General features: G+C 44.1%; 1 long non-coding RNA gene across 1 annotated transcript in view; it reads left to right on the top strand.

Moving 5' to 3' along the window:
• The first annotated feature begins 1,287 nt into the window (after window positions 1-1,287).
• Window positions 1,288-25,934, top strand: part of LOC132648287 (uncharacterized) — an 81,817-nt gene continuing 57,170 nt past the window's right edge. The window contains exon 1 of the long non-coding RNA XR_009586657.1: window positions 1,288-1,483. This is a non-coding gene — a long non-coding RNA (uncharacterized LOC132648287). The remainder of the gene's footprint in view (window positions 1,484-25,934) is intronic.

The following is a 25,934-nucleotide window of genomic DNA, read 5'->3' on the forward strand; positions in this document are numbered from 1 at the left end:
CACACACTCTCACCCACATGCATGTCCTGACGCCGACCTAAGCATGCAAACGTGATTTCCTCCCCAGGTACAAAGGAGAGGAAACATGATACCTGTGCATGTGCAAATCACACTTTGTACTTTTTAGTGACTATGGGTGGTGGAAAGCAGCTAGTGGAGAAAGCTGTGGAGACATTGACGGAAACTTTCTTCTCACACTGCGTGGTTATTATTCCTGTCACTAATGGTGAAACTTAACTGTGTGCTGGCAGCATCTCTCAACATGGACATGGATTCAGTCTCTCCATAGAGGAAGACAGGGACCCACAAAGCAGCAGAAGACAGAGCACCAGATGAGGGAAGGCTCATTATCACTGGCTTCATTTTATTTCTCTTTAGAACCTTCTCACAATTGATAAGAGGCCTTTTCCATCCTCTGCAGTGGTCCTTATCATAATTTTAAGACCCTGTCTACATTTTGTGTGATATTCCTCTTGAAAAAGGACAACATTTTGCCTAACAATCAACTGCAACTCAAGTTCTTTGAGATTAGGTTAGGAATGAAAAGAGTAGTCATGTTGTTCGGATCCCTCATTATAAGAACTGCAGAGAAAAGTGATAAAGGAAGGTGCTCTCAAGAGAAGGCTTTGGGAGAGAAGCTTAATATATCAACCAGACAGAAGGAGGAATTGGACAAAACCTTCTCGCTTACAACTGTACCAGGGCATGGAGAGAATGAGTCGGGCTGATTAAAACAACTTATCACCTAAAAAAGTTGAGGGTGGGGAAGTCTGGGTTTATGAATCATACCTCTGCTGATCTAGCAGTAAGGTAGTCTGAATGAAAACAGCACACCATATCTCAGGCCTTTCTTATCTCCTGCATTCTTCTTGAACTTCAAGTGTGTTTACTTCAGTCACAGAGATCTCCCTCCTCTCCTCCTCCCCTATCTAATCTTTCCCCTTTCTCTTTCCCTTCTTTCCCCTTCTCCTCTTTCTCCCCTTTTCTCTTCTCCCTCTCTTCTTTTCTTTCCTCCTCTCCCCTCTATCTCCTCTGCTGCTTCCTTTCTTCTTTCTCTGCTTTACCTTCTCATTATTTTCATGTAGCCCTAGGTTCCATTTAATGATACAAGCATAGAAAAAGCTCTGTGTCTGGCCCTTCTACAGGAAATCTTTGCAGCTTGGACACTTTCACAGCAGCCATTGGACACTCAGTGTTTGTGAGTTGAATTTAAATTTGTAAACAGTTCTTGGGTCCTCACAAAGAGCCAGGCATCTTGGATGTTTTGAAAAGAGGAAGAAACAGAAGCAGAAGAAGGAGGAGGACAAGGAGGAGGAGGTGGAGGAGAAGGAAGAGGAAAGAAAGCAGCAGCAGCAGCAGCAAAAGGAACAATGAAGAAGAAGAAGGAAGGGGAAGAGGGGAAGAAGAGGAATAAGCAGCTATTTTTGCCTTTAATTTTCTTATCAACCAAGAAGAGCAATCCATTGACACTGTCTTGTGTTAGGTAGGTGACAGGTGTCTGATTTATTCTCCCCTTCCCTTGCCCATATAAATTCCCAATAGGATGGTAGGGGTCATTACATAGGGACAGGACCTGGGCAGTGTGGCAGAGAGGAGTGGTTAACACTTCCTGGATGATTGTGGGTGATGTCATGTGTGAGGCCACTTTGAATGGAGAGGGAATTGGCCAGGTGGACAGAAGGAACAAACAACAAGTTCCATGGGTGAGACACAGTCCAATGTGCCTAGAAGGTGGCAGGCACTTGTGTCCCGGAGCCAACAGCCCTAGAAAGTAAGGCTCAGTCACTAAGGACAGAAAGGTAGTGTCTCTGCATAGCAGCTTGTGTCTCCTTTGCCACGTCCCGCGGGAAGTCTACCCATATGTGAGCTTGTGGTGAGGATGAATGTGACATGGACATTGTCTCCTCCTTCTTTGGAGAGCAGTCCCTTGTGCTGTGAGATATCCAGCTCTGGGGTGGTCAAGGGCATCTTTGATTCTTGAGTGGAGGGAGCGCATGTCTCTGTAGTCCTGAGCCAGACTGCCACACAGCTATGTCCCATGCCTTCTAGCCATGGATGGAAGGAGCAGCTACATCGTGGCAGGGTGACTTCCGGGGGGCTCAGAGTTTATGAATATAGAAGAGCTGGTTGTTTTTTATTTTGGGGGGGAGTCATTAAGAACCATTGCTTCTTAGTCTTTAGGTAACATCAATGAGGGGGTGCTTTGGAAAGAGCTCATAGCACAGAAGTTGTCAGGGAATGCTGACAGGCCAGACTAAGCTCTACGACTTTGGGTTCTAGGTTAGCTTTTCTCAGGAGGAAAGGCAGGTCCTCTCTGTCAGTGGAAGCTCTTGATGGGAATGTAGTAGAAGCCACAGAAACCCCACCAGTGAGAATTCCTTGGTGAGAGACTTTTCTGACTCACCAGAGCAGAATTTTGGCATTTGGAGAAGGAGTAAGGAAGAAAGGGGTGGAGGGAGAAGGGGAAAGAGAAAAGGGGTTCTAGTGTCTAGGTAAACATGAGTTTAATTGGCCCATTCATCCAGCTCCTAATGGACTCTGAATCCTGTTCTTAGCACTAATTCCCTGGTACTACAATATACAGAAACCAGTAAGGGGAACGTGACTAAGAAAACTCATGACATTTCAACAGTTACAGTGTAGTATGCCCCATTGTCAAGTGCCCGTATGTGCCAGGCACTTAGAGACTTTTTGACTAGAGTGAACTTGCCACACAAAATGGCCAGTTTTGTTTCCATTTTACAGAAGAGGGAACTAAAGCTCACAAAGATGAGGCCACTGCTCCAGGATCTATGCTGGTTCTCAGGGTGGAGACGGGGTCTGTTATAGCTCATTATCACATGATAGATGTTCAGTAGATAGCTGATGGTTAAATTAAAAGCCAATCACATCATTGGAAAGTGCCCAAAGGGGGTTTGGCACTTGAGACTGTAATTCAAGAGCAATTCCTCCATTGTCACATATCAAAGAAAGCAGAGTGCAATCACCAGGAGGAATATGGTGACTCTAAGTGGCCGAGGAGATCAGAAAGAGAATTCACAGTGGCCTTGTGTGGTTGGAGGAAGGACTTTAAGACAGTGCAGTATGACCATGGCTTTGAAGGTCAATTTAAATTGGGTAAGTGAAGGGGAAGGGGAAGGGCTGTGTCCCAGGCAGCTTGAGAAGTGGAAGGAAGTCAGATGGAAGGAGACTGGTTTCTGGGTGCCACTGTCCTGGGTGCCCTAAGAAGCCCTGTGACAGTGGGCAGGTTCTCTGTGCCTTTGTTCGTTCCTTTACAATGGGCTGTAATTCAAGATAATATGCAAAAGGACTTTGCAGGAAGGACCTGGCACCCAGAAACTAATTCAATAGAAACGATTTGTCATTATAGCAAATCAAAGTACTTCTTTAATGCGGCACAGGGAGGAGGGTTAGGAAGATGGGATGGGATTAGAATGCTCTGTGCCTTGCTAGCAGAGTAGGGATTCAGGATTTTACTCCAGCATTTAATGCATTGACAGGCTAATAATGCCTCTCACCCGCTGCTGATTTGATGTCCTCTCTTGCTTACTGAGAATCAAGAACTTCAGTCTGTAAAAAGCACACTACTGCCTCAAACCCCTCTATCTTCCTTTTTTATTTTAGTTTGTCTTCTGTTTCTTTGGGCGTGGAGGTGGGGGTGGGGCACTGTCTGAATCTAGTGGTACCTTTGCTGAGGCCCAGTAAATGGAGGCCAGGCTGGAGACAAAACCCAAACCAAAAAAATTCAATAAACACAGGACGGACCCGTAAATAAGCCCACAGCCTAGAGGAATCTAAACTTTATAAAAACACTTGATGATGAGAGGACTGTGAAGTCAGCTCGGGTCCTGTCACTTTAACCCCTGTCCTGAGAGATGGCTGCAATATCTCCCACAGCCCTTTGCACATTAATGTCTGAAAATCACAATAGTCCTATTTGTGAAATGTTCTTTTCAGGCAGCCTCTTTTGTGGTGATCACTAGCTGGGGATGCCTGCACTTGGAGAAACTTCACAAGTGGCTGCAGATGCCAGCCTTCATCCCCTGATGGATTAGCTTTGAGCTATTATATTCAATGAGAGTCTTCAGCCAGAGCTTTAAAGTGCTTTATGGGATGGGATCCTATAATTCTGACCACATAGTGACACATCAAACCATATAATTATCCCAGGTGACTTGTCTCTGTGCTCCTACCCATATTGTTTCAGTTTCCTTCTTGAATGTTTCCTTGAAAAGGCAAATATCTACAAAGTAATTATCAAAGTTGGTGTAATCCAAAGCTCCATGTGAAGAACCTCAAAGGTCTTGGGCTGTTGTGATGCTGAGATGTGGACATCTGAGACCTTCTGTTGCTTGGGCAATGTTTCTTGCTTGGAGTGTAGCTGGGTGGCAGAGTTCTCACCTAGCGTGCACAAGGCGCTGAGATCCACCCTTGTTATTACAAAAAGACAACACGTTCTACCTGTGCTGTACCATGGAAGGCGAAGAAGTTAAGATGTTTCGTAAAACGGTGGATAGAGAAGATCTAACACACGAAGCTCAGGAGGAACCTTTGAAGGAGATGTGCTCGAAGCAAAACGAGGCTTTGGAAAGTTACTGTCTGAGAAGCAGAAAGCTCCGTTTAGTGTGTGACAGGCCGTGCCAACGCTGGATACCAGAGAAAGGCTGGCTTTGGTGAAATCGCATCCACACCACATGTACCTGTGGAACATCTGACCTAGTACATGGCTTCTTGGCCCTGCAACTCCTACGTCTGTAAGATAGGAACTGTGACATCTATTCATAAGTGTTCTGGAAAACAGAAAAGTGCAAAAAAACAAAAAACCTTGGCACTGAGTGTCTGCATCATTGGTAGTTACTAAATACTAATTAATTACAGTAACAGATGGAAATAATCCTCGGTGGCAAGAAAGACATGAGTTAGGTAAAGCATGTGTCGTTCAACATGCTACCTTGTGACATAGCTTGTTTGGAACAGAAATTTAGGTTGATGACATAATTTGTGGGACATGCCCAAGGGAGGAAGTCTGAGAAAAGAGAAAAATAGCTTCTTGGAACTTACAGACATAAAGTTGTCTTTTCTCACTGTATGAGCTCACTGTGTGGTTACCTGGGCCCAACCCTTGAGTAGAGTTACCGTAGAAACTAGCCCATGCGCTCGGCATGTGTCTATCTCTCAAAACTCCTAGCCCATGTCAACAGAGCTGGGTCTGGAGTGAGGAGCTGCTTGGAACCCTTGACATCTGGCATTGGGATGAATTGTCTCCATTCGTGAAGCCATAGGAGCCCCGGAGAAGAGAGACTGGGCGAAGGAATCCCTTACCACTGTTTCACACAATTGTAAGTGATCACTACCCTACTGAGAAGTTGAAGCCATCTTGAACACCTGCAAGATTTCCAAAGGACGTGAAGGGCTTCCGTCTTTTTGCTATGGGGCAGTGTGCAGCTCCAGGCACAACATTTTTTCTCAGTTCTGTTTCTTAAGAAATGACATGACATATCAGAAATCAGGGGCTGCTGAGAATATTCAGGTCCAAATTTTGACCTCTGAGTTTCTGTCCCACAAATTGTAAAAAAAAAAAAAAAAAAAAAAAAAAAAAAAAAAAAAAAAAAAGGCGAAAATCTACACAAAGGCAAATTTTATTTCCTTGGAAACTGAGTACATATACCCCATTTTTAATCTTGGGGAACATTTTAACAGCTGAGTCTTTAAGTCATCCTGATAAAGGATGAAGATAGAAGAGCCACTTTTAACCAGCACACTTTCTGTCCAGGTTTGATTACAGGTGGGCAGATGGCCACGCAGATGGCAGGGACTGGGACAGTTTAAACAAGGGTAGATTAGGGGCTGAGGGAAAAAGTGGATTTTTAACATTAAATAACAGCTCTTTCTAGTGTCTGGGAAGATGATTTAAACTGTTTGGCTTATGAGTGTGAGGGCCTGTGTTCGACCTCTAGGACCTGTGTAAAACCCAGACATGGTGGAACATCTGTGTAATTTCAGCAATGGCAAGACAGAGGGGCGGAAGACACAGGGAGCTCCTGGATCTCCCTATCCACTAGCCAAGCCACCTTGGCAAAGGTCTAGGCCAATTTGCCCTGTATCAAGCAAAAAGCTAGCAGATGTCAGAATAAGGACACATAGAGTCACCCTTTGACCTCCACATGGATGTGCACAGAGCGTGCCTGTGTGTGTCATCTCCCCACACATGCACACAGCATGTGTGCACACACCCCCACAGCATGACTAGTAGGCTGCCCTCTCCCAGTTCCATAAATTTCAGCGGTGCAGCCACGGGAACTTTGGTGGAACGGCCTCTCGTCATGAGAAACTCCTGTGCTGGCGGAAGGGTGGGGCTTTAGGTGCTCCAAACTTGAAACTGTAGCTCATGTATTGACATCTTTTTTCTAACCAGTTCTCCAGTATAGTAGACAGAGCGCTGAGAGAGGAGCTAGCATTACAAATGTCGTTTACAAGATCCTTTAAATTTAAGACAGAATTAGCTAATTTTCTAGGGATTTGGATCTTCCCTCTCCTATTCCTGAAAGTGATGGATGCATGAATTCACTCAAAGCATGATTTTGACACTAAAACATCAGATCAGTGTCCCCCAGAGGGAGGTCAGGTGTGGCCGAGAGAGGAGCTGCTCAAGCTCATCTCAGAGACCGCCGAGGCAGCCGGGCGGATAACTTTAAGTCACTCTGTTTTGCAAAAACATAGACAAACACACGTGTCTTTACATGATGTCATAATTTACAAAATAACCATAAATTTGCAGGGCTTAGCAATTTCAGTGACAGCAGTTTTGTCCAAACATCTGCCCTCCTTGGTAGCCTGGCAAAGGGAAATGCGTATTCTTTATTCCTATCTTAATGACTAATCTTAACTCTCAAAGCACACAGCACACAGTAAATATTTTGCTGTTTACATGCATGTGGGCTGCAGAATGAATACACGTTAAGGTCACTGCAGCAGAGGGTCAGGGTTTTCAGAAGTGTGCTGAGGAAGAGTCCGTACTGATAAAACACTGAACCAGATCAGTGCGGGAGGGAGCTGCTGGAGTCTGCCTTGAGAACAAAGATGCAGAGTTCAGCCATGAGGTGGGGTGCTGATCTAGGTCTGGACCCGGAAGTGGGTCAGGAAAAGGAAATGGCCAGTCATGTGCAGGTCCAGATGGGTGAACAAGTGGAGAGGCAGGCAGCTGAGTAGGCTGCTTGTCACCAGCTGAGGAGTGAGCTGTCTAGGAGTCCTTGGTCTCTGACACAAATCATTGCCAGATAATAAGCTGGTGTGGGCTGAGCCACTGCAGTGGGAGGAGTCTGTCGGGGGCAGGCGAAGGGGTCACCATTCTTCCATCACAGGTGTCTGCTTAGTTCTTGGGCCTGGTTTCCCTGAGAGGATTTTAAGGTTTCTTATGTTCCTTGCAGTTCCCATTTCTTCCTAACGAACTTGTAGGCTGGCTCCCTTCCTCTTCCCAGGAATCAGTCAGCTGTTGGTTTGTGCTGGGTGGGTGATGCCAGGCAGATGGTGCAGGGGTTAACTAGTTTTCCGTTGCTGTGGTAAAACACCATGACCAAGACATCTTATAGAAGAGAGTTTATTTGGGCTATGGCCGGAGGGATGGCAGAGCACATGGGAAGCATGGCCACTGGCAGCCAGCACGGTGGCAGGGACAGGAGGTGGAGAGCTCCATTTAAACCACAAGCACTCAGCAGAGAGACTGACCTGGAAATGGTGTGAGGATTTGAACTTCAAAGCTACCTCCAGTGCCATACTTCCTCTAACAAAGCCTCAGCTTCTGCAAACCAGCTGGGAAGCAAGTGTTCCAATGCCCAAGTCAATGGCAGGTATTTCTCATTTGACCTCACACCTGCAGTTTCTAGGTCATCCTTCACTCTCAAATAGAGCCAGAAGCTGCTTGTAAATAAGAGTTGTCTAGAGCAAAGCACAGCTGAACATACTGTTTATACAAAATGGCATAATTTAGGGGAGGTCCTCCTCTCCTTCCTTCTGATCTTAGTCTATCAGATCTCATCAGGAGTGGCTGCATTGTCATCTTCTGTGGCCTGGTAAGGCTGCTCCCCACTCAGGGGGAGGTGATCAAAGAGCAGGCCACTCAGATTATGTCAGAGGCAGTCCCTCTTCCCATTACTATGTAACCCACTTGGACACTGAACTGCCATGGGCTACATCTGTGCAGGGGTTCTAGGTTATCTCCATGCATGGTACTTGGTTGGAGTATGAGTCTCTGGGAAAACCCCTGTGTTCAAATTTCTGGTTCTGTTGCTCCCCTATCAGTGGACTTGGGGAGGAGCATACATGAAGAAGGGGGTGGGAGGGTGGGATTGGGAGGGGAGGAGGGAGGGGCTCATGGGGGGATACAAAGGGAATAAAGTATAATTAATAAAAATAAAAAAATTAAAATAAATAAATAAATGGTTTTTAAAAATAAAAATAATGGCATAATTTAGAGTAGGGCATAGCCCAATTTCAACATAGTCCCTTCACCTACCCACCCACCCTAGGGCACAAAAATTCTGCATGGAAACTGACTTCTTCTTTTGTTACTAGGATATGCAGTTTTTTAACCCTGAGGAGATAGCAGAAATCCCTGAAGTGGGGAAAACTCCTTAGCCATGAAGATGTCTGCCCCACACCCACCATGCTGACTCATGCATATGTGTAGGCTCCAGGAACCAGTGTTTTAATCAGTGGCATGGATGCTTCACAAGTTATACTCTGAAGCTTCTTGGAACATTTCTCCTATTGAAAAAAGAAATCTCTCTTTCTTCATTGGGCTAGTTAGTTGTGCCAGAAATGAAATCAACCTCCCAAGGTGACTAACTTATTTATATTCCATATGACTTTGGTGTCATTATGTCTCTGTTTCGACATTTGCAGAATCTCCCTCCTTTTAGTTTCACACTTTCCTGGGGAAAGAAGGAGGCTGGGATGTGAATCAGTTGATCAGACTTGAGATTCCCTGTCTCAGAGTCTTTGTATTTGGAAGTTCCTAGCCTCAACTTTCCTATAAACGACAGGTTGATAATTCACCGACCTGCAGAGGGGCTGAGCTCTCGTGGAAGTTTCCACTGCACAACTCAGCACAGAGAAGGGTCCAGGCTTCCATCCCAGACTGCTTCCTGTGAGTGCACTCGTGGGTCTGTCACGTGGGGGTTGAGGCTCACTAAGAAAAATGTGCTGGGTGACCTGTGGATGCTCCTGGCTTTGTTTGGTTCATGCACCCGAGCAGAGGCAGCTGGAGACCAGGGGGGTGCAATGCTCTCGGAGATAGCTTGGGGGGGCAGGGTTGCTGGAGAGCATCATTGCTTACCCCGATGGAGTGAGATGAAGCATTTTGCATGTTGCATGTTATCACAGAAGAGGAGCAAAGCAAGCATGTCTGTGGTAGTTGGGGTAAGGTAGGGGTAGAATCTTCAAAAGCAGCTTTGAGGAATTTTTATCTTGTTTCATCTTGCCCAAACTCAGCCTGTGATGGCCAGGAGCAATGAATTGATTTTCTTCAAACTAAAAGGTAGCATGTGTGTGTCAGAAGTTAGAATGCCTTGTCAATGGAGCAATGAGGCCAGGACGGTGATTGCATGCTCCATGGCTGATGCCTCTCTGTGTGAAGCTGTATGGCCCTTATCCATTCAGTTAACGCATTCCATAGTTAACATTCTTCCACCCAGGCCTTGTGCTGAAGCCTGAGGCCCCAGGGATGCCTGGAGCAGTGTTAGCTTCATGGAGAGGCACACAAAAATGTAAGACTGTGGCTGTGATGTAACACAGTCCTGAGCTCAGACTTTCTAGCCTAGAATTCTGGCCACTTACAGCCTGTGAGACTTGCTTAAGTCACCTAATCTGTGTGGGTCTCTGGATTTCATCTCTACGTTTGAGATTATAATTTTACCTCCATCATAAACTTGTAGGGGGAATTAAAGAAGATAATGGAACAAGGGCGGGGGAAACTGCTCAGCTGGTCAAATGTGGCCTGGAAAGCAGGAGGATCTGAGGTTAAACCCTGAAACCCATTTAAAATCAGTGCCTCTGGGGGCACTCTCTTGTATTACATTGCTGGGAGAGGGAATAGGTGGGTCCCTGGGTCCTCATGGCCATCCACCCTACTCTAATCAGTGAGCTCCCAGCCAGTGAGAGACTGTGTTTCACCAAAGCAAGGTGGATTTCCCCTGAGGAAATCCAAGGTTGACCACTGGCCTCCTTACACATGTACCCACATAACACCCAAACAGACACACAGGCTCACACAGAAATAGAGGGTACATTCTAACCATAGTTAATCACTTAACTAAGATTGTTTCTGTCACAATCATCATTATGTTATTGCGGTCTTTAAAATGCTTCTTGGTGTATTGATGGGATAATTTTAGACAGGCGTTGCCTACGCGTGTAGAGCACCCCGGGAAATGGTAGTTCTGTTGAGTATTAGGGAATATGCATAAAGGCAGGGGTGTGTGTGTCTGTGTGTATGTGTATGTATGTATTATGTACGTGTATGTGTATATGTATAACATGTATGTGTGCATATATGTATATGTGTGTGTCTATCTGTTGGTATGCATGTATGTTTTCAACTGTTTATCACAGATTTTTGCATTCATGAATTTTATGAGTGTATAATGAAGATGTTTTTCTCAGGCTCCTCACCTTGTAAAGGGGATATGGAAGCATTCATCTTTAGCCACTAGAGACCTTGTGTAAATTGTTCCTCTTGGAATCAACCTCATCATCCCTAGAAAGGAGCTAGTTATCGCTCCTCCCATTAACTAACTAATTTGCCTAAGTCCTTTGATCATCCACTCAATAAATCATTTTAACATCTGTTCATTCCAGACATGTCAATTGTGTGTCTGTGAGTATCAAGGTGTCTGCTAGGTGCTGCCTGCTTATGGGAAGTCTCCTTTTACAGAGAGCAAAGGAACAGAGGGATAATTTGCGTATCCGATGACTTAGCATGACACAGATGGAGACCATGTTCCTAAGCATTTTCTGGCTGTAGCTGGCGATCTGTGCTTGGCCTGCAGTCACTTGAGGCAGGTCAGGTCAAGAGCGCTGTTGTTATTGCACTTGAGGGTTTTCTCATGCAGATGGGCACACAGAACCTCGAAGGGGTGCCTGAAAATGCAGTGTCCATTTCCCTCTGATGGGGCAGAATCCATTTTCTTTCCCTTTTAATCCAGCTGGCCTTGAATATCACTGTGACATTAAGAGTTTGAGGCCCTACACATTTACAGCCCAGTTCTTAAAATACTTGGTGCTATCTTTATCTGTCATTGCAAGCCACACAAAATATTCTGACTACTCAGAAGACTGAGAGAAGGGGGAAAGACAGAGAGGTTTACTCAGCCCTAAGCCCAGCCAGACCTGTGGATAAAGTAATCTTTGATTTTTCTAGCTCAAGAAGGTCATGCTTTAACAGGACACAAACAGTCGAGTCTGAGCTTTGCCTGGACTATTAACATTGTGAACAAAAAAAAAAAAAAAAAAAAAAAAAAAAAAGGCTGACTTTTAATGGTAATTTATGCTATTTTCTTTTTTTTTTTTTTCTCACTCTGTAGACCAGGCTGGCCTTGATCTCATGGAGATCCACTTGCCTCTGCCTCCCAAGTGCTGGGACTAAAGGTGTGTGGCACCACCATCTGGCTCTAAGCTACTCACGTTTGAAGTCTTTTGCTTTACAGCAGTAGATTGCTGTTCACATGCTAATTACTTCTTGGCATGAAAACATTCGCAGTGCTCAGACTTTCACTGTACATGTGACCCAAATTCAGAAAGATGAGAGCTTTGAAGATGAAAAAAAAAAAAAAAAGACAAGGAAGCAAAGCGTCTTCTTATGTCACACCCCAGTGGATATGGAAATGGTGGGGGTCAGGTACCAGTGTGTGGGCCTGTAACCCCTGTTCCAAATGAGCCAGGTTCTTCCAGCTGCTTCTGCCATGCCTATGCCTTCTGGGCCCTGAATGACAGGCTTAGCAATGTGTATGATGCTGGGTTCAACTGTGTGAGAGTTCACTACCTTCAGTACAAATGAAGGCCACCCTGGATGCTCATTCTGGCCATCCCCACAGTTACTGTGTTACAGTGCAGGCCACACTGGACATTTGTTCTGGCCATTCATCCACAGGTACTATGCTATAGTGTAGAGGAAGATGAGGTGTATGTGTGATTTCTCACCATTGCACAGGGCTCTACTCATATAAGGAAGGGCTCAGCATTTTCCTTCAGACAAAGGGACTGCAATGAACCCAAGTGTCCCTAACCAGGTCTCCGAGAAGCTCTGTACTATTCGAATACACAAAGATCTTCAGAAATCTTGCTGTGGGGCAGCTCTGGCTTCAAGGTCATTTGCATCTTTGTTAATGTATTTAATACTAGCCTTCAAGCAACACATATTGCAACTTGCCACGGGCTTGCATGAAGCCTGTATCCTACCATGCCTGCAAGGCCATGAACCATTAGCGGCATTTTGCTAATGAGGAGATGAGAAGGAAGAATGGGAGCCTCCTCCAGGACTCTGCTGAGCCAGTCCTGGCATCACATTTAAGAAAGGCTGTCGGTGCATGGCGCTCTTTCCGGCATGAGGGACCTGGCAGTAGGTGAGGCAGGTCAACAAACTCTGTTCCGGCAGCTCCCAGGCTCATGCAGAGCATGGCTTCTCAAATCAGGAGACGATCTCCCCCAGCACTGTCTACTTCATCCATAACAGGTCAGTCACCACATCGAGATGGTAGCTAGGCAGGCTGGACTCTTCACCCTGCTGTCCATTCATGTCTGCTCCTTCACTTTGCAGAACAGATAAAAATACCCACTCTGGGCTGCCCAGGATCTGGGATGATCAGACACAGTATGAAAGTAGCAAAGACTTTTTGCAGCACGTGGAGTTCCAGAAGAAAACTATTTGGTCTCTAAGATGAAGACCGCCTGTGGCTCTGAGCACCTTACTCTGGTGGGCGGGGCTAGCTAATTGAACATTCATCTTTTTTTTTCAGAGTTTTTCGATGTTCCACTGTACCCCAGTTGTTGGTACCAAAATAGAAGTAATAACAAACACAGGGGGTATGGTCCAGGAGAAAAGGGAAGTTCCAAGTGAAAGAGTAGAGAGATGCTATAGAGTAATGCGCAGAGGAGGAAGTGGACAGACCAATGGTGAAGGTTTCAGGAGTTCTCAGAAAGGCCTGGGGGCATGACAGTGAGTGGGTGGAAGAAGCCTCAGTGTGATCCTTGCTGGGACTCAAAGGGTGGGTAGGTCTCAAGGAGAGGAAGGGTAGGTAGGAGGGGATGTTCTCTAGCAAGCAGAAGTGAAGGTTTAGAGCTGGAGGAAGGAACAAGATGAAAGAATAGAGGGTGGTGGGAGGAGAAGGTCTATGAGGAACCATTTCTGGTTATGGGGGTCAAGAACCGAGGACTTTGAGGGCCACTTCACACTGCAGGAAAGCAAGAGACCCAGAGTGAAAGTGTCTGTGCCAAGGCCAGAACCCTGTGCTGATGTCTCCTCGAATGAACTCTTTACCTACTGGGTACTACTTGTGGAGTTTGGAAAAGGTGAGAGCAGGCCTGGGGTAGAAAGTTCTAGCACAGGCTGAGGATGCTTCATAACTGCACCATGAAAGCAACTGGAAACTGTCCTGAGAGGGATGCGATGTCACGCATGAGTGGCCTTACTGCAGAAAGTTCCCCACTAGGCAACTGTCTGCCTCAAGCCTAGTCCCCATCACCATAGCACCCTTGTTTTTCTATCTTCTGTCTTCCCACCCAGCAACCCTGAGCTTTCTCTTCCTTTCTTCATCTCCAGTATTTCTCAGGCAGCTGGAAATGTATCATTCGTTCATTATGCAGAGTGAGTGATTTTCTGAGTACATTTCAGTCTTGAGTTTGCTCTTGGAATGTTTCTTTCCCCTCTGAGGCATCTCTCCAGAGTAACTGTTGTGCTCCATACAGGAAGATCTGGTGGGAGGAATATTCCCCAGCTTCCTTGTTGGTATAGTCAACATCAAAAGTTGTTCCTAAGTGTACAGATTTATGTCAGGGTCTTCTATTCCATTCCACCAGATGGTTTCTATGCCAGTTCCATGCAGTTTTTAGTGTTGTTGCTCTATAGTACAGCTTGAGATCAGGGATGGAGATAACTCCAGAAGATCTTTTATTGTAGAGCATTGTTTTAGCAATTCCGGCTTTCTTGTTATTCCAAATGAAGTTGAGATTTTTTTTCTTTCAAGGTCTGTAAAGAATTGTGTTGGTAATTTGATGGGAATTGCATTATATCTGTAGATTGCTTTTGGTAAAATGGCCATTTTTACTATGTTAATCCTGCCAAGACATGAGCATGGGAGATCTTTCCATCTTCTGATAGCTTCTTCTAATTGTTTCTGCAGAGACTGGAAATGTTTTCATACAAGTCTTTGACTTGCTTGATTAGGGTCACACCAAGGTACTTTATGTCCTTTGTGGACTTGGGGAGGGGCATGGGTGGAGAAAGGGGAGGGAGGATAGGATTGGGAGGGGAGGAGGGAGGAAGCTACAGGGGGGATATAAAGTGAATATACTGTAATTAATAATAATAAAAAATCTAGTATGATATGGAAAGGATAGGAGCTTTACAAGGACCAAATATATCTGAGCACAGGGTCTTTCCTGAGGCTGATACCAAGGACCATCTATGGATATAACCTAGAACTCCTGCTCGGATGTGTCCAGTGGTAGCTCAGTAACCAAGTAGTTTTCCAAAGTGAGGGGAACAAGGACTATTTCTGACAGGAACTCAATGGTAGGCTCTTTGACCTCCCCCCCCCCCAGGGGAGGAGCAGTCCTGTTAGGCCACAGAGGAGGACTTTGTAGCCAGTCCTGAAGATACCTGATAAAACAGGGTCAAATGAAAGGGGAGGAGGTCCTCCCCTATCAGTGGACTTGGAAAGGGGCAGGGAGGAGGCCAGGGAGGGAGTGTGGGGTTGGGGAGGGAATGAGGGAGCAGGATACAGCTGGGACACAGAGTTAACAAAATGTAACTAAAAAGAAAAATAAAATTAAAAAAAAAATCTATCCGTAAAAAAGTTACTTTTACACCCCCCCCCCAAAAAAAAAAGAAGAGTTGTACTTAAGTTATAATGTTTGTAAAATTTGAGTTTTCTTTATCATTTGCCCAAGGAATGACTCCAGCCTGTAATTTTGTTTTCAATGAAAATGTTACAATTAATCTCTGGCACCTCAAGTCAGAACTGAGTTGGCAAAATGAGAAATGAGAAGCTATTTCTGGGTATACACAGGCTCTTATTGTGGAATCATGGTACTGTCTAGGGTAGACCTTAAGCCTTGGTAGGATAATGTGCAAGTTGGTTTTGACGACACTCATAGGGCAGCATAGGGTTGTGTGCTGAGGTCAGCAGAAGGTGTGTGTTTGTGTGTATGCACATGTGTTTGTATGAACATGTATATGTGTGTGCATGTGTATGTCCATGTGTGTGCATGCACATATGTGTGCTTGCGTGTGCACATGTATGTTTGTAGGCACATGTGAGTGCAGGTATGTGTGTGTGGCATTTGTGTATGTGTGTGTGTGTGTGTGTGTGTGTGTGCATGCTTGTGTACTTGTGTGGTGGTTTAAATGAAAATGGTCCCCATAGGCCTATAGGGAGTGGCACTATTAGGAGGAGTGGCCTTGGAGTAGCTGTCCCTCTGTTGGAGGCATTGTGAAGCTACGGAGCTGGCTTTAAGTATCAGACTTAAGCTTGGCCAGTGTGTTACTGTCACTTCCTGCTGTTGCCTGCAGATTCAGACGCAGACCTCTCAGCCTCTGCCCCCACCATGTCTGCATGCACCCTGCCATGCTTCCTGCCTTGACAATGGACTAAACCTCTGAACTGTACGCCAGCCCCAACTAAACACTTTCCTTTATGAGAGTTGCCTTGGTTATGGTGTCTCTTCACAGCACTAAAACCCTAGCTAAGAAAACAAGTATGTTGGTAGACAGTCTTCGGGTCTCTGCATACGTAGATCTACCAGCCTTTCCTATTGAGAACTAGTGTAAAAGTGAAGAGAGGAGCTTGGGTCTTACTTAGCAATTAAGAGACTAAAGTCCTTACAGAAAAATCATGGTTTTATTGCTTCTCCGTCTATATTGGAAAAAAAAAAACAACACATTGATTAAGGCAAAATTTTGTTCAGTCTGCAGACATGTTGGTTGTTTGGTAATATATTTCCAGGACTCCTGCCAGAGCCAAGGAGGCACACTTCACTATTATTTAATAGACTTTCAAGGTAGTATTAACAACTAAAAGGAATTTGCCTGGGCTGGTGGATGAAGAAGGCACGTTTGTTTCTCATTCTGCATTTATTATTTTATTTTTTGCACAGAGACGCTGATTATAAAAAATAGCCCTGAGGTTGACAAAAGCCAGCCTTCCCGAGCTTTCCCCAGCCTACTTAGAGAATTGCCCTTATTTCCAATTATCCAACTCGCTGCCCGCTAAAGTATTGCTCCTTCAGCGCTGCAGACAAGAGGGATTAGTTACAGAGGCAAATTGCTTTGTTGTGTTTCTCACTTGAGCCATAATTCATGTTCAGGGCATCCAGCATCACACGAGGCTCCTCATTCAAAGTGCATGTAAGCATGGAAGCATTCTCCTACCTCAGGCACCACTTGGTGAACGACCATACATCACCCAAACTAGAGCAGCCGAAAAATCTCCATCAATGTCTGGTCATTTTGGTGAACAACCACGTCTGATTCTTTAACACACATTACATAAAGCCTCTGGATGCTTTTGGAACTAGTCACCGTTATGAGTTGGAATTCCCTCTAGAGTCAGGACATTTTTATGATGGAAATGAGCATTCCAAAGCCTCTTGGCTGTTACCCACTTCTGAGTCTCAGCTGTACCTCTGCCATCAGTTATCAGTTCTGAGGAATCTGTTTTCTCATCTACAAATGGTGGTTAGTGTTCACCCAAAAGATAGAACAAAGACCAGCCAACAAGCATGAACTCCTTATGTCCATTGTGGTGTCCATCACTAGCTCCTTCCCAAGGTTTGCATAGACTTGTTCATTGTAGCCCACACTTAATGAGTTTCTATTGTATGGTAGGCAGTGAGTGGCAATCTAACAGCAAATCAGGCATGGTTGCTGCTCTCTGGAGTCTTACAGAATAGACTAAATGTTAGTGAATGCTATAATTTATTAAAGCAAAAGTGTGAAAATACACCTTCAGAGCCCTTTGGCACTGTAGGACACTGCCCCCTGAAGCAGCAAGGTCCTGGTGTGTACCAAAGTCAGCTTCCTCCTCAGCCCATGTTCCCAGCCTTAATATTTTGTTATTTTCTCATCATAAGAACTAGAACAAACCCTTCCCCTATGTATGGTTTATCCTGTCTCAGAGCTTTGGGAAACATGCAAAACAGTCAACCACAAATGACCAGTGGTCCCACTGCCCCATGCTTATTTTTAAAACAGATTTTTCAAAATATAGTTAAAATATTACTTTATCAAAATGTTGATCCTTTGGAGGTTTGTATAACTTTGGAGGTGGCACACTGTCTTGGTTGTGTAGATTACTTTGCCTTGTTGTGTCACTGGCACAAGGACTGTGCTGTACAAGCTTGGCTAGTGTACACAGGTATACCATAGTGTACATTGGTCTGTAAGACACAAGAGGTACAGGCAAGCTTATAAAGAAAATTTCAGGGTTAGGAATACAATGGTACCAACATTTAAGAAGCTTCATTAAATAAGTGTTCTGCTTGTGTGTGTGTGTGTGTGTGTGTGTGTGTGTGTGTGTGTGTGTGTGTGATGTAGAATGCCCTTTCAGCAGAGGAATGATTAGATTGGATGTAAGAGGCATGCTTGCTTCCAGGGATTTCCTCCCAAACATTTTTTTTTCAGAGTAAATTAACATGTTTGACTTGGACTGCAGATTCATTGGTGAAGGGTGTACTTATGGTTGAAATTACTCACCAACACATAGTGTGAGAGGACCTACTGCGTGACAGGAATCATTTAAGGTGTTGACATACAGTGGCGAGTGAAAATAAGTCCTAAGCCTTTATGGAATCTCTTCCATTCCTGTGTTCTTTGCTGGTCTTGACTGTCTGGTGTGGCTGTTGCCTGTATCACCATGGCTACATTGCCTGGGATCCCTGGAGACAGAGACTGGTGGGGTTTGCCTTCTCTCTATGCACTGTGAAAGGAAATGAGCAGGTTGCCAAGGGTTCTTGGAAGGGGAAGAAGCCCAGGCAGAGGGAAGACATGATCAATAGCTTCTAATATTATATTATAACAATTCCTTGAAAATAAGCAAGTGCAACCCAGAATCCATGCAGGCTTACATTCAGTATTTTACAAACCCAAACCTGTTTCTTAAACAGGCCCTTTAAAGAATTTATGAAGTAGACTGGGAAAGATGTTACTGTCTACTGCGGCTTACCTGCTCTCGGTGGTATGGTTTCCTTGGGCCTTTTGATGTTGATTTTTGGTTCTAGTTTGTGTCTGGTTACCTGAACGTTTCTCTATAGACTGCCACTGCAGTCTTGGTGGCAGGCTGAGGACTGCTGGTGACATGAAAGGTGAAGCAGCTAAGAGGCTGGTGTCTAAGAATAGACGCAAGCTTTCCTTAAATGCAATGAACCATGTGTGCCTGCTGTGAGCAGTGACTCTCTGTCATTTATAAATATAGCTTGGACCATTGATTTCCTAAAACCTGCGTTTGGTTTGGACATTGCTAGGGTTTGTGTGTAGAGGTGGTCAGCTAGGAGATTCTCTTCTGACCTCCTCTTTTAAGGAGTACGGGCATGTGTCCCTTCTGCTTCCTTCTCTGTGTTCTGTCTCTTCGCTCTATATCTCTCTTCAACCAAGCTGTGCACAGTGGTGTATGCCTATAATCCCAGCACTGGGGAGCCAAAGAAAAGTGGTTTTCCCTTTCCTATCAGTATCAATCACAAGTAGCTTCTTGGTTAGGGGTGGGACTTGGCGTCTTTCTTTCCCAGTGCTGGAGTTTTGTCTGCTTTAATCTTATGCACGTCCCTTGCTGTCACAGTCTCCTGTGAGTTTATGTGCTTATCAGTCCTGTTGTGTCTTGGGGACACTGTTTCCTTGTAGTGTTTCCATCTACCACCCCTGGTTCTTGCAATCTTTCTACCTCCTCTTTTGCATAGATTCCTGGGTCTTGAGGGAAGAAAGGGGTTTGGAAAAGACATCCCACATAGGGCTGAGGGGCACACATATTTAAGCCTTAGCAGGACTTCACTTTTTTTCTAAACAAATCTTATAGACTAAGAATTCTTTTCACAAAATGTTCTTGAATCAGAGGTTCATATGCAGTGAAGAAAATTTTAGGGTTAGGAATACAATGGGCTCTGGAGTATAAAAAAACACTGCCTTGAGGGAACTGGGCTAAAGTCAAGTTCAGATATGCCTCATTCTAATTGCATGATTTGGACAGGTTATGCAAACTCCTGAACTTCACTTTCCTCTATGTAAAATGGAGAGCATAGGGTTTAGAGAGCCCAGAAAGTATAAGATAAAAATGCTAAGGGCTATGGAACTCTTGCCACAAGAAACCTGCTCAGGAATAGTGTCCCTCATTCAACCTCTATCCTAATGCTCTTGGCCTTCCTCATATGTTGCATCATCTACTACCCCCTCTGTGTTTGGTAGCTGTGTTTTAGCCTTGTGGAACAGGAGGGAGTGATGGAGGGATAAACTTTAATGAAAACATAGGACAAAGTTCCCCAGGGAAGATGTTTTTTAGTATAATTCTGTTGCTTTGACAAATACCATGACCAAAAGCAATTTAGGGAAAAAATTGTTTATCTTAGTGTATAGGTTACAGTCTGTTACTGAAGAAAATAGGTCAAGAACTGAAGCAGGAACTTGAGGCATAAACCATAAAGGAATGCTGCTTGGCATCCCACTCACAGACTCAGGCTCAGCTGGCTTTCTTATATAGCCCAGGACCAGCTGCCCAGGAATGGTGCTTCCCACTGTGGGCTGGGTCCTCCTATGTCAATTAGTGATCAAGACAATGCTCTACAGGCAAGTCATAGGTCAATATGACTGAGCAATCCTTCAATTGAGCAATCCTTCTCAAGCAACTCTGTCAGATTGGTAGTTAAAGTGAGTTAGGACAAGGTGACAAATGAGATGGTCACCTTAAGTGCTAAGGATCCTCCCAAATAGAAAGAGGGAAGCATGGCCTCTTTGGGTATTGTTCGACATCTGGATAGAAGGGAAATGGATTATAGAACATTTCTTATGACAGCTAATGCAGAAGCTGGGCATGTACCAGCATCAACTGTTTGAGCACCACTCTTAGGCATGAGATGGTTTACCCCGACACGGGCCTCAGGAAGACAGAACTCTTCACTGGGGTGAATCCTGATAGAGCTTGACAGCATTAGTTCCATTGTTCCTAAGTCCTTGTAGACTTGGGTTCTCCCAGGGGTCCTTCTTCATCTCCTGGTCTTTAGAGCAGAAGTTGTACTCATTGTCTAGTAACTAAAAATTAAAGCAGAGATGATATTTAAAACTTGGGAATGTTCTTTTGTAGATGAGTGTTTAGTTTCTTCACAAAAGTGGGTAGACTTGACATAGCCAGCCCGCATTATGTTCACAGTGTCAGAGGTTTCTGCAAAGCAGGCCATGATAATTAGCCACTTGGAGTCAAGAGGAGCCCGTCTCCCTTTCCAAGAGTGACAGTGTCCTCCTGCCTTTCTAGACCACCCAAAACCACAGGAAGGCTTCTGTTGCTCTTGACCACTGTGCTGGCTGCCTCTGTCATCACCACATTTAATTTGTTTGTCACACAGAGGACTCTTTCTCTGTATCCATCCAAAGTGGGAAAATAAACTGTAGGAGACAGAAAATCAGGACTGAGCAGTCTAGGAGGGAGTGAAGGTCCTTCCTGCCTGGCTGCTGTAGGTATCTTATGCCACTTGGCCTTGTAGTTACAAGACATCTTAGCTGTTTGCTGGTTGGTGAAGTTTCACTGAAGCTTTCTTCACTCAGAGTCAACAGTTTCCCACCTGTGGGTTATGAGCCCTTTGTAGGTTGAATGACCCTTTCACAGGGGTAACGTAAGACTGTTGGGAGCCACAGATATTTACATGATGATTTAGCACTAGCTAAACCACAGTTATGTAGTAGCCACAAAAATAATTTTATGGTTGGGAGTCACCACAACAGGAGGAACTGTGTTAAAGAGTCACAGTTTTAGGATGGCTGAGAACCACTTCCTTTAAGTGAAGCCTTTAAGTTTTATGTAATTTGCCAACAGGTTTGGGAGAGACAAGCAGACTCTGACGAGATCTTTTCTTTCTTTTCTCCTTAAAGAAAACTTCATAAAATGAATGTCATAATGTGTTCTAGGAATGACTCTGTTCCAGAAGAAGACCTAAAGGCAGATATTCCTCATGGCTGCAAAAGGTCTATTATTGGGTGAGCTCTTCCTCTGTCTTCCTTATAGACTACCCTTGCCCCCTCTGCACCCAAGTACCAAAACATGTGGCTTTTAATATCAAGGGGATACTAACAGGCTCAAAGAATGTCTTCTGATTTTGTAGCAAGACACTTGTCCTCAGGGTCAATTGACTATGGCTCCCACAGTGCCTGCCCTATAAACGGTAGCAAGCAATCTTTCAAAATCAATCAAGTTCTCGGTCCGTTAAGCTCTGTCATAGAAAGGAAAAGTTTCTCTCAAGGCAATTTTCTGGTCATTCATGATTGAGAAGTCACATCTTGACCCATGAGATGAAAATAGCTTCACTCAGAGAAGTGACTTAAGACAAAGGAGACAAATTGAAGTTAGTCAGTGAGCACAGTCTAGAGAGTCTGAGCATAGTTGTGGCCTAAAGTGTTTGGAAGGATCTTGGAACTGGAGTGTGACATTCTACAGGGTCTTTGAGCACCCTTCCCAACCCCCAGTGTGTAGTTACTTTTCTCATTGCTGGGACAAAATAACATGGAAAAAGCCACTTAAGGGAAAGCAAGGTTTATTTTGGCTTACAGTTTGAGAACACAGTCCATCATGGTGAAGACGTCAAGGATGCAGGAGTTTGGAGGGGCTGGTTCATGGCATCTGCAGTCAGGAAATAGAGGGAACTGAACACGAGCGCAGTCAGCTCACTTCTTTGAATTCAGCATAGGACTGCCGTCCACCAAAGGGCGCTGCCTAAGGTACTGTGGGTCTTCCCATCTCAGTTAACCCAAGCAAGATAATTCTTCAAAAGTAGCCCCAGAGGCTGTGGCCTGTGTGATTGATTATGCATCCTTTCATGCTTACACTATTAGCCATCATCATATCCTGCCTCTGTGTGATTAGCTGGAATTTTCTGGTAGGGAGCAAGGACAGCTTTCTGCCTTCTTTTCTGTTTGTAGCCTGGGGAACAGGTTGACTGCCAGTACAGAAGCATGATGACTCAGGGTGGAAATCCCTTTCCAGGACTCAGTTAAAGTGCACAGAAGGCAGAACTGTGTGTCAACTGTCACTTCTGTTTGTACTTACACTGGAGTCAGCTAGTGCGCCCTTTCAGACCCCATTTACAAACATTTTAGTTTTCAAAATGCTGGAAGTAGTACCCAGGAATCTGCATTTCCCCAAGTCTTGAAAGATTCTAGTGCAAACATCTTTCGGCTCACATATCTGCCCAGTGCTTCTCCAAACTTACTTCATAAAGAGTCTCCAGCTAGTTAGAAAAGCACTTAAGGATTTATGAATATGTCCTCAGAGCTTGGACCTCAGCACTGCTTCAACAGACAGCCTTATTATTTTGGTTTTAACACAATGGAATTATAAATTATTCATTCTCAGCTGAAAAATAAGGAACTCAACTCATCTGGGAACTGAATGCACCATGAAGCTGACTTATGCTGTTTCTGCAAAAATTGAAATTCATATTCCATGGAGGTGTGAAAGTTGACCTTGCACCCTTGCCCTACTCTTTCCCTTCAAATGGTTAGAACTGTAGGGTAAGATGGGTACCAAGATTCCCATGAACTTCTTTCAGACCTCTCTAACTCCTCTGTTGGAGGAGCCCAGATCATTTGTTCCCAAATGCTGGTATGCAAACCATCTCCTGGAGATCTGAAAAACATATTAAAATGTGGAATTCTGGGCTACAGAGGCAGAAATTCCTGTTCAGTAGGTGTGGGCAAGACCTGAAACCCCTAAGGAGCAATGCACTGTTGCATCTCTGGGGCTGCTCTTGGGAAGTCCAGTAACTTATCCTTTAGTCTTGCTAAATGTAGTATCTGTTGATGAAATGTTTTTCTGGAGCTGAGAGAAGTATGCAAATCCTGAAAAACTGGGTTGGTTCCAAGAGATGAATAGAAAAGTGCAAAATCAAAGTTGTCTAGCAAACATGCTGACTCCATTCATTATTAAGTTCAGTCTTTATAAAAATTTCATTATATTTGAAAACAGTTTGTACGCTAGATTTTTCTCCCACTTTTCAAGAATTCCTGTGTATGTATAATAATCAGTAAGAAGCTACCGTCAGTTATAAAATGACTTGTACCTAGAACTTAAAGGCTAAATTATAAGAAATTCACTTCAAAATTATTACTTATTTGTGCTTATCATGGAGTATAGCTATAATTTAATATGTTTGATCTTATGCTTGAGTGGTCCTTTACAAAAAATACCCATTATAGCATATTTAGGGTTTTCTTGGTCTTTGGACCAATGGGTTCATAAGTCCCCATGCCCTTGTGAAATAGGGGTGCCTTTATATACATTTTAAAGAGAGAAGGAAATTGAATAGCATATAGACTTATCCAAAGGCTAACAGGATTAGTTTCTACCATTCTTAGGATTCCATACTTCATATATTCCAGAACTTCAGTGTCAGTGCCATGCCTCCAAAGACCCTGTACTGATATCACTTTGGGGTGCAAGGTATCCCATCAGTCAGGAACCAATTTAAGTCAGAGTAGAAATGATTTTCTTACCTCAGACCAGAAAGCAACATGTTGACTTTGATCTTAAGGAAGTTAGTAGGGAATACAGTTAGCATTGGCTTATGAGTCAAGAATATAGCACCCCTGTTTTCACTGTAGATATGGGGGTAGCATGTGGAGACTCTTGCTTGAGATGGCTATAGATCTGCCTTTCTAGATCATCCAAGTTGTATAATTCCTCTTCCAGTAAAGCCAGTGAGAGGCAGCACATGAGTTTTGTCATAAAGATGGCTTAATGCTTATCAGAAACCCAAGTTAGAAAACAGAAGAGCAGGGAGTGCTAGCTGTGCCTTAGACAGCTCTGTCTGATCACACTGTGGACCTCTGGGGCATCAAGTGCCTATAGCTGCTGCTCATGTGTGTCTTGCCACCACTCCTTCTGAGGCTTTAAACATTTGACAAAAAAATTGAGGGAGAAAAATCTGTCAATCAGTGATGATTTTTTTGTCCATCTTTGAACAATACATTTACATTTCATAAAACTGAGAATGAGGAAAAGCAGAAGTCTTCCTCAAAAACATCTACTATTAATTTCGTTGTAAATGTCATTTCTAAAGGTTTCTTTTTCCCTCTGTGTTTCTAACATGATCCATGGGCACTTTTGTTCACATTGCACATCCCTTCCATCTATCATCTCCCACCTGTGCCAGTGTAGGAGATGTGGCGGTTGACGTATTTCCAGAATAACAAGAGAACAAAAAAACACTTGATTCTTCAACATATGGTGCCTCATTTCAGATCATTTGTCCCCATGGTCCAGTGGAAATACTTTTAAAGTTCATGGTGCTCCTGGAAACATAATGAAATGCATTGTTTTGTGATATGTGCTGCCTTATGAGGGAGGTATTGTAAAGGGGTAAAAATGTATGCATGTTCTTAAGAAACATTTTAGCAGAAATCTTATTAGCTGACTGAAGAACATACACTGATGTGACCTAGAAGTCTTCCATTGTGTTCTAGGAGGCATATATACTATGTATTCAAGGAATACTGGTGTTCTCTGTGTCCTCAGTTTGAGAAGTCTTTGGCTTGACTTAAATAATTTACTCCTTTTGTTGTTGTACATTACAGTGTTCGTCCTCCCACCCCCATAACTCCCTGGAAATAATTGCTCATGAGACTCAATTATTACTTTACAAGTACCTAAGGTGTATAACTAGGCTCTTCTCTGACTAGCTCATATTTTACAGCAATCCATGTATTTTAATCTACATTCTACCATGTGGCCAGTTACCTGAACTCAGGTACCATGCATCCATTCTCCTCACATCCTACATGCCTGGCTCTCTCCCACAATCCCTTCTGCCTGCTGGATGTCCCACCTATGCCTCAGCTGTAGGCCATAGTTTGTTTTTTTTTTAATTGACAGGTGTTGTATCCATACAATATACAAGAGATTCCTTCTACATCCTTTCTTGTGCTCTCACCCATATCAGAACACAGAGGGATTAGGACACAGGTTACCCAGTTCCCAAAGAGCTTGCAGTGTAGATGTTGTATTTAAAATGACCTTCCCAGCTCATGTTTTAGACACACGCTCTTTAACTGGTGGCACTACTTGGGGGATTTGAGAGACTGTGGGATGTAGAGTCTCCTTGGAAGAACTAGGTAATTAGGTTGGGCCTTTGAAGATTAGCCCCTAGCCCCTAGTTTTGGCTGCTCTCCTCTTTGAACCATGGTGGTGAGAGGAGTCTCCTGCTGTTGTGAACTCTGCCACACCTGCTCTGCTATGGTCGACACAGACCCATGAAACAAAATAATCCATCTTCTCTTAGGTTGTTTCTGTCTACTATTTTATCATAGCAATATAACTAACAAAAGCGTTGTCAGTCAGCTAAACATTGACTAGAGGAAATGGTCCACCCCCTTGTTACACTTTCAGAGGGATGGGTTTTATTTCTTTCAGTTAATCACTTAAATCTTAGAAAACATTTTGATTTTCTAGTGTTGGTATGGCAGATTTTTTTCCTAC

Source organism: Meriones unguiculatus, chromosome 1 (genome assembly GCF_030254825.1).
Source record: "Meriones unguiculatus strain TT.TT164.6M chromosome 1, Bangor_MerUng_6.1, whole genome shotgun sequence".
Classification (NCBI taxonomy): Eukaryota; Metazoa; Chordata; class Mammalia; order Rodentia; family Muridae; genus Meriones; species Meriones unguiculatus.